This window comes from Neophocaena asiaeorientalis, unplaced genomic scaffold (genome assembly GCF_003031525.2).
Source record: "Neophocaena asiaeorientalis asiaeorientalis breed wild unplaced genomic scaffold, Neophocaena_asiaeorientalis_V1.1 scaffold78, whole genome shotgun sequence".
In the NCBI taxonomy this organism is placed as follows: domain Eukaryota; kingdom Metazoa; phylum Chordata; class Mammalia; order Artiodactyla; family Phocoenidae; genus Neophocaena; species Neophocaena asiaeorientalis.
The window spans coordinates 9,956,487-9,969,207 of NW_020175018.1; the positions used below are offsets into that span (position 1 = coordinate 9,956,487).

At 39.5% G+C, this 12,721-nt stretch overlaps 1 protein-coding gene and 1 long non-coding RNA gene across 3 annotated transcripts in view; one reads left to right on the top strand and one right to left on the bottom strand.

Annotated features, from left to right (window-relative positions):
• The window catches only part of NR6A1 (nuclear receptor subfamily 6 group A member 1), a 174,273-nt gene that overhangs the window by 110,445 nt on the left and 51,107 nt on the right, over window positions 1–12,721 (bottom strand). The gene's annotated exons all lie outside the window — the stretch shown is intronic.
• Window positions 5,944–12,721, top strand: part of LOC112411562 (uncharacterized) — a 38,322-nt gene continuing 31,544 nt past the window's right edge. The window contains exon 1 of the long non-coding RNA XR_003005650.1: window positions 5,944–6,209. This is a non-coding gene — a long non-coding RNA (uncharacterized LOC112411562). The remainder of the gene's footprint in view (window positions 6,210–12,721) is intronic.

Consider the following 12,721-nt stretch of genomic DNA (forward strand, 5'->3'; position numbering starts at 1 on the left):
AGTCCCCAACCTTTTTGGCACCAGGGACCAGTTTCCTGGAAGACAATTTTTCCACGGACCGGGGTGGGGGTGCGGGTGCAGAAATGGTTCAGGCGGTAATGCGATCAATGGGGAGTGATGGGCAGCGGCAGATGAAGCTTTGCTTGCTTGCCCGCCACTCACCTCCTGCTGTGCGGCCTGGTTCCTAAGAGGCCGTGGACCGAGGCTTAGGGACCCCTGGCCTAGAGTACACTGCATGGCTAGCTCATAGTAAACAACAGGCATTAATTCCCTACTCTTTCCCTTTGATACAGCCTTATCCTCCAGCAGGAGAGGACATGATTTCTCCTTTCAGCAAAATTAACTCAACCAGTACCGTAACCAGGTCAGAAAACGGCAGGGCTGGACTCAGATGCTAGATATATTTCCTGTCTTGTATCTGAGCACTGACTCCAAGTTACACTGCAACAGCTCGCTTTTGAGAGGCCACATTCTCACTCTCATAAGCTAGGTATCACACAGCTATTATTTTAAGAAGCCAAGATTAGCTCAGGGGTAGGCTGAGTAACGAGATACAAGTGCTTTGGGAAACTGCTGGTTCGCAGTACAACTAATGAGTAATATCAACTGCATGCTGTCCAAGATATGGAAGACAATGCCAAGTGGCCAACAGCTCTTTGAAAAAGGCAGAGCACATAATCAGGGGAAGAATATTTCTGTCTCATCCTACAGCCTCTGCTTTGAAAATTTACATTTTATATAATCATTATTAAAGGTCAGTTTTGGTGTTTTCATTTTTGTTCAGTTTCACTGAAGGTTATAATCACTAGAAAAGCTATACAATGTGGTAACAAGGAAGGGCTTTCGAATCATTAGCAATGGTTTAAGTCCCAGCTCTGCTACTTCCTTGCTATGTGACAAATGACAAGTCATAACCTCTCCGAGCCTCAGATTTCTCCCCTATAATGTTTTTTCAAAGTTCAGATTGTCCCTTCAGTGGGTTTTAAAATCAATTTAGTGGCTTGTAAATAATATTTTTTAAGTAAAAAAAAAAAAAAAAGTAGATGACTACATGTAATAAGGACAAGTACTATACCATGAAAGTATGGTTTCAGATATAGATATTGATACATAGATATATATACAAGTACGTGTATAATGGATTACAATATAAAATATCTTTCTTACAGAGGATAACGGTCAAAACCATTTGAACACAACTGACCTATAAAATGAAACTATCGGGGCTTCCCTGGTGGCACAGTGGTTGAGAGTCCACCTGCCGATGCTGGGGACACGGGTTCGTGCCCCAGTCTGGGAAGATCCCACATGCCGCGGAGCGGCTGGGCCCGTGAGCCATGGCTGCTGAGCCTGTGCGTCCGGAGCCTGTGCTCCGCAACGGGAGAGGCCACAACAGTGAGAGGCCCACGTACCGCAAAAAAAATAATAATAATAAAATAAAATAAAATGAAACTATCAGGTGTGTAATGTTATGTTCGGTATTTTTCACAGTATTTGAAAAAATCAAATAATATGGGATAAATGTTAGCAATTAACCCTACTAGAGTCAGAATACCTGAATACAACCTTACTTAAGAATACTGGGAAGGGGGGACTTTCCTGGTGGTCCAGTGGTAAAGAATCCACCTTACAATGCAGGGGGCGTGGGTTCGATCCCTGGTCAGGGAACTAAGATCCCACATGCCGCAGGGCAACTAAGCCTGCAGGCCACAACTACTGAGCTCGTGCGCCTCAACTAGAGAGCCTGAATGCCGCAAACTACAGAGTCCACACACCCTGGAGCCTGCGCACCACAACTAGAGAAGAGAAAACCTGCATACCACAACTAGAGAGAAACCCGTGCACCACAAAGAAGAGCCTGCACACTGCCAATGGAAGATCTCGCATGCCTCAACGAAGATCCCGCATGCCACAACTAAGACCTGACGCAGCCATACATACATACATACATAAATAATCTTTAAAAAAAAAGAATACTGGCAAACGGACTTCCCTGGTGGTCCAGTGGTAAAGAATCCGCCTTCCAACAACAGGGGAGGCGGGTTCAATCCCTGGTTGGGGAACTAAGATCCCACATGCCACAGGGTAGCTAAGCCCGTGTGCCACATCTACTGAGCCAGCAGGCCTCAACTAGAGAGAGAAAATAGAAGGAAGCCCACATGCCACAGTGAAGAGCCCACGCACCTCAACAAATATCGTGCATGCCGCAACTAAGACCCGACATGGCCAAAAAATAAAAAGAATACTGGGAAAGTTCCTCTTTACTTGTCAATTTCAGATTCCCATCAGTATGCCCTTAAGTATATCATATAAATGAAATAGCCATCATCAACTGCCAAGAACACGTCCTTCAAAGTTACTGACACAGAAAGATCAGGTCTAATTAAGAACTGAATTTTAGCCTAAATTAATACAGAAAACCAGCATACAAAACCCTATCCACACAACAGTGATGTTGTGAAAACAACAAGACTCCTGTTGAACGAGCCCTCTTTGATGTGGAAAGAGCAATGAAACCAATGGTTGCCCCAGCATTCTTGTAAAAGAAGTATCATTCTGCTAGGACACCTAGAGCTGGCCACTAACAAGCGAACGCCTTAGCAAAGTCTCCAGCTTGGGAAGGACTCCAGTTAAAGGTAGTGTCAGGGGAATTCACTAGCAGTCCAGTGGTTAGGACTCTGTGCTTCCACTGCAGGGGGCACGGGAACTAAGATCCCGCATGCCTCCCAGAGCAGCCCAAAATAAATTAATTTAATTTAATTAAAAAAAAAAAAAGGTAGTACTAGGAGGACTCTTATGCTTAAAACCTTCCAATCTCCTACCTTTGGGGAAAAATCTAAATTTCTTATCACGGCTCACAAGGCCCTACATGATAGGATCCCATCCTACCTCTCCAACATTATCTCCTACCTGCATTCACTCCACTTTAGCCATGCTACTCTTTCTGCTCCTCAAACACACCAAACTCAATCCTATCTTAGAGCTCTTATATCTCGTTCTCATCGCTCAGATCACATTTCTTTTAGCTCTTTATCCTCTAGGATTCTTCTTGTCATCGTTTGGCTCTCAGCTTGTATATTTTACTTCCTCAGAGAAGCCTTCCTGGGTATTTCCTCATTTAAGGAGTCCCTCATCCAAATCTACCCCCAAGGCATTGTCCGTCATCACATTACCCTATTTTATTTTCCTCACAGCATGGTTTCCTGTTTTACTTTATATTACTTTGTAAACTTATTTTTCTGTCTCCTCACTAGCATGCAAGATCCATAAGAATCTGTTCTGGTTTATTCTTGACTCACCCTAGCACCTAGAACAGTATCATTCGTATATGTATGAGGAACATTGATTCATTTGTTCTAGTGCATTCACTTAACTGAACTTTCAAAAAACCTAAGAAAGAGAATTTACATACACAGGAATATCTGTGAACTGAGTTCAACAAGGGGTTGTTCAGCTAAAGATCTATAATGTGCAAAGCTTTCCTCTGAGTATCCACTCATGAACCATCTCTATCACAGGGCTCTAGCTCCTGATGCCTAATGAAAGAATATCTGATTTGGAATCAACGCTTAGCCTTAATCTCCTGCTTCCAAACCCACTGATCATCACCTCACTATGGAGTTTGCATAATGGCTCTGGAGCCAAAAGAGACAAGGGTTCAAATCTCAGTTTTATCTTTTACATGCTATGAGGTCCTGAACAAGTTATCTATTAAATGAAGATAACAATACTTATCTCAGAGCTGTTTTGAAAGTTAAATAATGTAAATAAAACATCTGTCACAGTGTCTTGCCTATAATAAAAATCCAATAAAATTAGCTATTATTCTATTATTATTCATTAATTCACATTTTTTTCCAAATAATTTTTATTGATGTCTACTTCCTAAACAAGAGGCACAGGCACAATTCAAAAGGAATTTACTACAGTCCCTGACCAGGAAGAGCTCACAGTGTAATAGGAAAAGATAAACCCATAAAAAATAAATAGAGAGAATTATGTTTTAAGTCTCATCCAAGAAGGCTGAAAAGAATCTGCCCTTCTCTAGCAAATCTGATATTAGGGCCTAGTTAATCTCTAAAGTAAAAAGGCATACCAAAACCCTTCCAACTGATAAAATGGAATAGCTTTTAAGATGGGTCAGACAGCTCTGTAAAGAAGCCCTCACAAGATTACAAGAAGAATGGTCAAGAATAATTGTCTTAATAGCCAAAAGGTGGGAGCAACTAAGTGTCTATCGACAGATGAAAGGATAAACAAAATGCGGTCTATACGTACAACGGAACGGAATATTATTCAACCTAAAAAGGAAGGAAATTTTGACACATGCTACAACATGAATGACCCTAGAGGACATTAAGCTAAGTGAAGTAACCCAGTCACAAAAAGACAAGTACTGTATGATTCTACTTTTATGAGGTATCTTGAATAGTCAAATTCATAGAGACAGAAAGAATGGTGGTTGCCAGGGGCTGGGGGAGGAAGGAATAAGAAGTTAATGTTAGGTACAGAGTTTCAGTTTGGGGAAATAAAAATATTCTGGAGATAGGTGGTGGGGATGATTATACAACAATGTGAATGTACCTAACGCTACAGACTACAGACGTTAAAATGGTAAATTTTACTTTACGTATATTTTACCACAACTTAAAGAAAAAAAGGAATGATTGTTCTGTAGTTTACAGAAAGAGAGGGTGTGCACCCCTTCTTTTCTGACTTTGATCATTGTTATATCCCATAGCATATGAACCCAGCTTCTCCAGGTTAAGACAAGAGAAAAATTCCTGGGCAGTCCCCATATATAGGATGCTGTGTAACATCTAAGAAATTACAAATACTTAAACATCCAACCCAGAATTTACAGCAAAACAGACAGACGCTATACACTGACCATGGATTTATTTCCACAAGTGTAAGAGAGGCAGAAAATAAAACAGTATTTATATGTCTAAACACCAGTTTAGGATTATATAAGCTAATTCCTTTATTGCTTCAAATTTTTAAAAAATAGTGTTAATTTGCATTAAACAAAGCAACTTTCATATACTAAACAAAAATGTCACAACCGACAGTCCAAATAATGGCCTCATTTCCTAGTGGCTCAGAAAGACAGGAAATAATCCCAAGGACCCTAGTTCAGACAGACTAGAGAGAGTAGACTGTGCCTATCTTGCATAAAGGCTATGTCACAGTTCAGTGGGATCCTATACTTTGGTAGCTTCCCCCCAGCAGTCCCCTATGTGACTAAGGACTAGGATAAGAGTGACGGCTTCACAAAGGCGATAAGAGATAAAGTTTCTTCCTAGCACATTCAAAGACTCCAAAATCCAAAACTTAACTTCTCTGCTGTCCATCCATCCAATTTTCATTAAGAGCAATCTGAATCATCTAGGAAGCTTCAAAGTCAAATGTTACCTTTATTTTTACCTTATCAAACCCATAAAATCACGGCCAGGGTGTGGTCTGGACATGGGCCTTGGTTAAGGTCACAAAAATTCTCAAATCAAATAAATGGGTTAAATTAGAGCAAAGTTCATCAACAATAAGATGACAGAATTCAGGAAAAGTCGGCTTCCTTCTTGCATTTCAGGAAGGCTAGCATTGTTCCTAATACTAGTACATAGGTGTAAGTAACCTCTGAGTGGGTAATGCCACCAAACAAAAGCAACACCTTCAAAGTCTCTCCCAGTGACTAGAGGCAGCCAGACACTCAAACTGCCAGTCCTGAATTACGGCCTCTGAATGGTGAGGGCTTCACATTTCACTGATCAGGGCACAGCCCAATCAGAAGACAAACCCCTGCACTGCCAGGGACCAGCAAATCCGCTTTCTTCCAGTGTGCACATGACTGAATGTGCTTCTGTCCATCATCTGGGTCATATATAGTTCAATGCGAGCTGAGCAGACAGGGCTGCAAGGAAATCTGGCGCGGTTCAGTACCTCATCTAGTCTGGGTTCCAGTATCTAATTTTTTTTTTACTGACAAACTCATTTCTCTACCGGGACAGGATGCTGTGCTGGCTGGGAGTTCCATTTCTACAGCAAGAATCCTATCTGGAAACAGAGAAGTTGTCCTCTAAGCCACAGCAGCTCGAACTTTTTTGATTGTTGTTGCTGCTTTCTCCCATCACCCCCACCCCCTTTTGACAAAGATCCAACTGTAAAAAGTCTTACGTAACAGTTCAGGACTACTTCGGTTCTTTTACTGGGTAAGCACTTTCAATTTTTTTTTTTTTTTTAACTAAAAACCATTTTAACATTGAATCTGTTGAGAGGCTTGACTAAAATCTTTTAAGTAATTTGTGTGGTGAAATACTGTCAGTGGATTTTTTTAGTCTCATTTCTGCACGTGCTCCTTTGTTCTCAGAACAGAAGCTTTTTATACACACCCCATAACGCAGCTGGAGAGAGTTATGAAGTCAGTTATTATAAGGAACACAAAGGTTGCTTTGCATTCTTTGCCTTTAGATAATTAATTTTGTATTTGTTTTCTTAAAACGAAGTATTAAAGAAGAGAGAAAGTGAATAAACAAAAGAATAAACTGTTGGGAGAATCTAGCAAAGTTTGAAGTTTTTACCACCTTTTTTCTATCTGTAGTTTTGTGTAGCCAAACACTTGTGCTGCCTGGGGCGGTGGGGGTAGAAGCAAGCGTAGACAGAGAGGAACTAAGCCAGACATGGACAAAGGCATGAGCCAAAACCAGACAGTCCTGGCCGTTCGATAGGCCAGCAGTGGGTGAGACAGGTCAGCCAGCTGCAGGGGCGGGAGAGGGGGGAAAGGGGCATGGATGTGTGAGGTGCTCATGCGTGCGATCGTGACTAGATTCTGAAACTGCCAGCCATTTTCCCAGCTATGCTTTGTGCAATCTAAAGGAATGCATCTCCTCTGAAGCAGTCTTGCCAGAGCCCAGTGATAGCGAGGAGTGTGATAAATACCACAACATATGTAATCAGAAAATACTGGGATCTGGGGTGGGCAAGAGGGAATGCAGAGGGTGTGGAAATTTTTTAGTGATCTGGAATGTGTGTTGAGTGACAGGAAGTGCCCCAAGCTCTCCCCCCCCTCAACTCTTCTCAGTCGCGCCTGCTTTTGTCTAACTCTTGTAATCTACACACTACTGCTTACAAAGCTGTCTGAGTTTAAGACAAAAAGAAACATAAAAGGCTCTCCCGTGGCACAGTACCTGCAATATGGAAGGAATGTAAAAAGCATGGCCCTTTTTAAGCCTGTGGACATTTTTTCAGGCAACAGGAGAGAGATAATATAACAATTTCCCAAGGATAATGAAATTATGAATTATAGTCAAGCTTCCAAATCTAATTTTTAAAATCCTGATTCTGCTCTACTTACAAACGCTTAAGTTGGTTCCTAATTTGAAGGAGGCTTGTTTGTTTGGTTAATACATCGCATTTGAAGTTGTTTCTATTTTCTCTTTATAAATTTGTGCTTTGGGAGGAAAAAATGCAAATAAGTAGAATGCTCTGAAAAAAAGGAGATTTTTCCCTTCAATGGTTGGAAAGTATTTTAAAGGGTTGGTTTCTTGGAAAAAGCAGCTCCCTCTCTCTCAGTTTTGCAGGTATGCTATAAAGATAACTTTATGCCATTATAAATGTAAGGTAGAAAACTTTTGACAGAAAAAAATAGTGTTCTAAGAGAAAAACAACTTAGCATTTTCCCAAACTTCCATATTATCAACAGAAACACTAAAGAGAAAAGTAGCCAAATAGTTCAACGGCTAACTCTACTTTTGGAAGATGAAATGGAAAATTAAGTGTGAATAAAATGATACTTGGGAATGTTTCTACCTCCTACTACAAAAGATGTTAGTGGTCAGCCCAGGAGTTAATCTTTCTTAGTGTGGCTCTGAGCCTTCATGCCGAGCAGACGTTATTCACATGACGATTCAAAAAGTCCATTCATATATCTCACTACCTGGATTTGAATAGAAACCAGACAGCAATTCTTTAGTTCCAGCCACCATTCGCCCCACTGGACAATAGCGATTTGTTAGCACAGAGTCACAGGCTGTGGGACACAAAGCTTGGAGCTGCAAAAAGATGGGGGATTCAGAGAACAGGAAATTACAGGCCCGATGCACTCACTCCTGGCAGCTCTAAGAATACAAAAAAAAAAAAAAGGCAACACAGCGATGCCATGTTTAAGAGCTACCTCTAGCGCTTTTAACCACCTCCAATGTCATAAAAGCTCTATTGTTGGAGTACATAAAGTCACGAGTTCCATGTGCTCTCTTTTCTCACTACAGCGAACTTCATTCAATGCCTTGGCATAGTCAGAAAAATCAAAAGCACCCAGAGTCGATTAGTTGTGAGCTCTGATAGAAAGGAGAGGAGCATTTTACAACTAAAATGACAGAGAAAAATATGCTACTTAGTAACACATAATAAAATTAATATATTTTACAAATTATTTCATAAGGCCAGACAATCAAAATGAAACCAAATCTATCAAGACTCCAGGGAAATGAATTTTTCTTCAAAATATCATATGAAATCTACTATTTAATTCCATCAAAAGTTTCTTCAGAAGACATATATCAATTTAAAAACTCATCTTACACAGAACATTTCTGAGTTCTGGGTTGTATTTTCCAAAACAAAGAACTAAAATCAAAGCCCTGAGGATTTATTTTGAAATATTAGAAAGGAAAACTATATTTTCTTTTGTTGGTTATCAAATTATTATAGCTCCCTGGCTAAATTTAGAAACTGTCTCTACTTCCCTCTCTTTAGATATAAAAAATGAAATTAATGGACATTCTAGGTGAGGGGAGAGGGATAATTCTCCAATCTCAATGAGCAGTGGAAAACAGTTCATGGGTTCCTGTCCAGGCCCTCAATCCTCAACCTGAGCATCAAGGGGCCAGAATGGTGTCCATTTCAACAGGAGTAGCCCCTGCACAAGAAAGTTGTAAATGGTTTTGATCCATTAGCAAACACAAGTCCCAAATGATATCCTGAAATACTCATCAAATGAGATCATGAATAATCAAAAAGTGCTTTAGAAATATAAACTGTTCTATTCTATTTGGTCCTATGGCTTTAGGATAAACACATGCCAAAGTTTATGTTGCTGGAAAACCAATCAGCAACTTTTAAACTATTAATTATTGGGTTTCCTCAAATTCTATCATTACTTATCAAACACAAGAATCAATTACTACCTCAAACTGTGCTATAATCACATGTGGCTATTTTTATTTGAATTTAGTCAAAATTAAATAAAATTTAAAATTCGGTTCCACAGTTGCACTAGCTACATTTCAAGCACTAAACAGCCCCACGTAACTAGTTGTTATTATACTAGACAATGCAGAAACTGGACATTTCCAACTGCAGGAAGTTCTATTGGACAGTATTGATCTAGAGCATATTTATATCCAGAACACCTGTTTTCAACTGCACATCCAGCTAGACATGAAAGAAAGTGATCTCTAAGCAAAAAATACAATGACAAGACAAGGTAGCTAGCACTATGATACTTGAGAGATGTCTAAAAAAGCATTTTGAAAACAAAGGTTTCATTTTTTTCCTTGGTCTGTAATAAAGGTTATGAAGAATATTAAGACGGTAGCAGCAGACAGGTAGCAGTGGCCAGAGTAATTAAAATGTTCCAGAATGGCATTTAGTGTTATGACTACATGTCTTAACCTCCAAATCTACCATCAAATAATCAGACACGATAAACATGAATATGAGGTCCTTCAATTTGGATGCATTCTCAACCCATCCTATGCCTGCTAGATGCAAGAAACTGGGTCTTAGGGTCAAGTGCACATGGGTTGGAATCCTGGCTCTGCCACTTATTTACTACGTGATCCTGAATAAGTCACTTCCTCTCTTTGTCTCAGACTTCTCATGTATAAACCACGAATATTAATGCCTTCCTGACAGTCGTTTTAAGGTTCAAGGATCATATATATAAAAGATCTTGAACTGCTCCTGGCACATTGGAAAACACCCTGGAAATGTCGATTCTGTAAAAACACAGTAAGGGCTTGAGGTTCAATTCATTGTCTGAGACTCTTCCCAAACACAGAGAATGGAAATAGAAGGGTTCCAGGCTGCTTTATAGTACAGGCCATATGAAGATGAAAGCTGTCAACACTGCACAAAGAATCTCACAAAGTCTTAGAAATATTAGATGAACTGACTGAATGAATATAGGAAAATTATCATTTGAAAAGTGAGGTGGAACATCAGATTTTAATATCGTGAGGTGTATTTAATACTGATACTAATTTAATGCTATTACATATATAAGAATCCTTTTCTTAAATTAAGAAATAATATTTCCTGGAGACTTTTTTGGAATAAGCTTTCTACTAATTCTTCTTGGTGATTAAAACAGAAACATGAAAATTCTAATATTGCCTATGACTAAGAAATTAAAATAGCCTCCTGCAGGAATGGGAAAGAAAATTCATGTCTTTTAAAATCAAAGCCATACACTTGAAACTAACACAACATTGTAAATCAACTATACTCCAATAAAAAAATTTTTAAATAAAATAAAACCAAAGCCATAGAAGGAATTCCGAGGCAAGATCTATACTACATCTGTAGACTCATTTTAAAGTTGAAAGTAATCTAGCAGAAACTAGAAAAAGTAGGTGTTTCTTAATGATGATGCCAAATAACTGAAAAATGTTGAACGTGCCACAAAATCTTTTCAGAGTACGAAAGGCAAGAGATTTTCCAAAGCAAACAGCAGAACAACATTATAGGGGAGATAATGTGGTACAGTGTAAAATCTGAAAAGGTAGGTTCATAATCCCGGAAACTGGCTGGATTAGATATGACATGAAATTTTAGCTCTGCCACTATCTAGCTAGGCGATTTTTAACAAAGTCACTTCCAAGTCTTTGTTACCAGTAGTGATCCAAAAAACATATCTAGACTGGAGGCTAAATGACAGACAGCAATTTTGATTTGCAAGAGGGTATTCAAATATTTATCAAGCCCAGTGCTAGACCCAGGTTGAATGATGAACAAAATAGATACAGAAGCTGCCCTCTTGGAGCTGATAAGCTATTAACTGAGATAACCATGGCTAGAGGCCATCTCATTTAAAAAATGGTAGGGATCTGAGTTCAGAAACTCAGAGAACTCAGAAACTCAGAAACTCAGAGAACTCAGAAACTCAGAGAATGGACCCAATGATTTGGAGAAACTGCCATGCCGTCCTTCGAAGCTGAACTAACATAGTTCATAAGAATATGAAAGAAGGTACACCCTCAGCTCCGTTTGATTCAAGCAAAGAGAGATGGTAAACTACAAGACCTTAATGGATTTCAAGCCATTATGGAAACAAAATACTGGGTTGGCCAAAAAGTTCCTTCGGTTTTTAAATAAAAATAAAAGACACATTTTTCATTTTCACCAAGAACTTTATTGAACAACGTATTCACCGTTTTGTTCCACTACCTTCTGCCATTTTTGAGGCAACTTTGTAATTCCATCTTCCCAAAACTTTTTAATCTTTTTGAGCAAAGAACTGTTCCAGGTGCCTTTTACAGTCTTCCACGGAATTGAAACTTTTTCCATTAAGAGAATTTTGTGGTATTTCCCTGGTGGTGCAGTGGTTAAGTCTCCGCACTCCCAATGCAGGGGCCCGAGTTCAATCCCTGGTCGGGGAACTAGATCCCACATGCATGCCACAACGAAGAGCTCACACGCCTCAACTAAGGAGCTGGCAAGCCACAACTAATGAGCCCGCCTGCCGCAACTAAGACCCGGCGCAACCAAATAAATAAATATTTTTAAAAACAACAAATTTAAAAATTAAAAAAAGAGAGAGAGAGAATTTTGTAAAGACCAAAATAAATGGAAATCCGAAGGTGCAACGTCTGGTGAATATGGCGGATGAATCAGAACTTCCCAGCCAGCTGTAACAGTTTTTGCCTGGTCATCAAAGAAACATGCGGTCTTGCGTTATCCTGATGGAAGATTATGTGTTTTCTGTTGACTAATTCCAGATGCTCTTCGTCGGGTGCTGCTTTCAGTTGGTCTCATTGGGAGCAGTACTTGTTGGAATTCATCGTTTGGTTTTCCAGAAGGAGCTCATAATAGAGGACTCCCTTCCAATCTCACCATATACACAACATCACCTTCTTTGGATGAAGACCAGCCTTTGGTGTGGTTGGTGGTGGTTCATTTCGCTTGCCCCACAATCTCTTCTGTTCCACATTATTGTACACTATCCGCTTTTCATCACCCGTCACAACTGGTTTTAAAAACGGAATGTTTTTCTTATGTTTAAGTAGAGAATTGCATGTGGAAATATGGTCAAAAAGGGTTTTTTTGCTTAACTTATGTGGAACCCAAACATCAAAGCGACTGACATAACCAAGCTGGTGCAAATGATTTTCAACGCTCGATTTGGATATTTTCAGTATGTTGGCTATCTCCCGCGTGGTATAACGATGATTGTTCTCAATTAATGTCTCAATTTGATCGCTATCAACTTCAATTGGTCTATCCGACTGTGGAGCATCGTCCAGAGAGAAATCTCCAGCATAAAACTGCGCAAACCACTTCTAGCACATTTGATCAGTCACAGCACCTTCTCCACACACTGCACAAATCTTTTTTTGCGTTTCAGCTGCATTTTTACCTTTCTTGCAATAATAAAGCATAATATGCTGAAAATGTTGCTTTTTTCTTCCATCTTTAATATTAAAATATCTACATAAAAATTCAC